Source organism: Triticum dicoccoides, chromosome 7B (assembly GCF_002162155.2).
Source record: "Triticum dicoccoides isolate Atlit2015 ecotype Zavitan chromosome 7B, WEW_v2.0, whole genome shotgun sequence".
In the NCBI taxonomy this organism is placed as follows: domain Eukaryota; kingdom Viridiplantae; phylum Streptophyta; class Magnoliopsida; order Poales; family Poaceae; genus Triticum; species Triticum dicoccoides.
Genome location: NC_041393.1, coordinates 758124861 through 758126652, shown reverse-complemented (window position 1 = coordinate 758126652; position 1792 = coordinate 758124861).

Here is a 1792-nt window from a genome sequence, read left to right as displayed (position 1 = left end):
TTTTTACTCCCATGTAGTTTAGGTTTTTAGATTGTTCATCATTTTCGCTTTGGCGGCAACGATGACGGCGCTGAATAAAGATTTTTTGGATCCTTCCCTGACGAGGCCATTGGTCTTGTGGTTGGGGATGGATTTAGAAACCAGTCTGTTCAAGCAAGGATGGCGTGGCGGCGGCGGCACCCTCGTGGTGGACCTGTGTCCTCGGGCTCTGCCGTTGCGACGACGTTTGCTCCAGCGTCAGCGTGGAACATGGGAGGTAGTCCAGGAGCGGATGCAGATTGTGGTCTGCATCGACGATATCTGGAAGACGGAACGTGTGCTGGGTTCGTGGTTCGTGGATGGCAGGTATGGTTTTCTCCTTCGGCGTCTTACTCGTGATGGGGTGCCAGATCTGGAGTTCGATGGCGTGTCTAGGGTGTTGCCCCAGTCTGATTCGTTCAATGAATTGACTTTTGGTGAGCCACCTTGGAGGTCTCCAAAGCTGCATATCAGCGATGGAGCCGCGTCGAGCTCGGGTGAGAAGGTGATCCGTCATTTTTTCTTCAGTGGCTGCTGTGGTGGTGCCGGAGTCAGGTGACGGGCGTCACTGCCAAGCTCAAAGATGTTCTGCTATCTTTTCAATTTTTTCATGTCGGTTCTTACGTGACTTGTACTTTGTTCTTTATGATATTGAATAAGACACGTATTACCATGCAAAAAAAATCGTCACGGCTAATTATGTTATCCGCCCATGGACTATAGCAGGATAATTGCGAAAAAAAGAAGAAGACTATAGCAGGATTGTGGCGACACCATTTAGCATGTAGCCAGGTTAATCGACTTCCATCACGGTTCACCTGTAGATAGACGCTCATCGAAACAATTACTGTAAAGTGGGGCCTAAAGAATCAATTCGTCACTTAATTTTATGTGTAATCTACAGTTGGTACCTTAACTCCGTAACCGGACAACTTGCGCCCTCAACTATTAAAACCGGACAAGGTTCGTTCAAGGTCTCGGTTTTGTCCGGTTTTAGTGCTGACTGACCACAGTTTCGACTGGTGTTGACTCAAATTCGTGTTTTTTTTTCAAATCCGTGAACTTATTTGAAATTCACGTATATTTTTCAATCCATGTATTTGTTTCAAATCCATTAACTTTATTTGTATTTTTTTTAAGTTCGTGTAATTTTTTCAAATTTGAATACTTTTCTCAACTTGGCGTCATTCTTTCAACTCACACACTTTTTCCAAATCCGCGTACATTTTTTAAATGCGCGTAATTTTTTCATATTCTCCTTTTTCCGACTCCACGTACTTTTACTAAGTCCGTAAGTCTTTTCGAATTCATGAACTTTTTCCAAATAAAGTACGTGAATACTAAAAAGTTACATGAATTCAAAAAAAATACACAAACATGGAACTTGTATGCGGATTTGAAAAAAGCACATGAAACTTTAAAATTTTCATGAATTTGAAAAAGGTATGTGAATTGAAACAAGTACTCCCTCCATTCTCTTATACAAGGCCACAAACTCAGATTACAGGTACTAAGATAAAATTTAATGACCGCTTTGCAAGTCATCTTTTCTTCTCATTAACCGGGATCATTAATACGTCATAAGCATGCAACGAATGAATAGGAAAGAAGTAGTTGAATGTCATTATGACTACATGCATGTAAGTATTAAAAAGTTACTAGTACGAGAAAACATCATTAGTTTTTGTCTCGGTTACTGTTGGTGGCCTTGCAGTGGCAGAGCTATCTAGGCTCCTGGGGTGGCTGGGGCCCCCCCAACATTGCTGCAACTTGT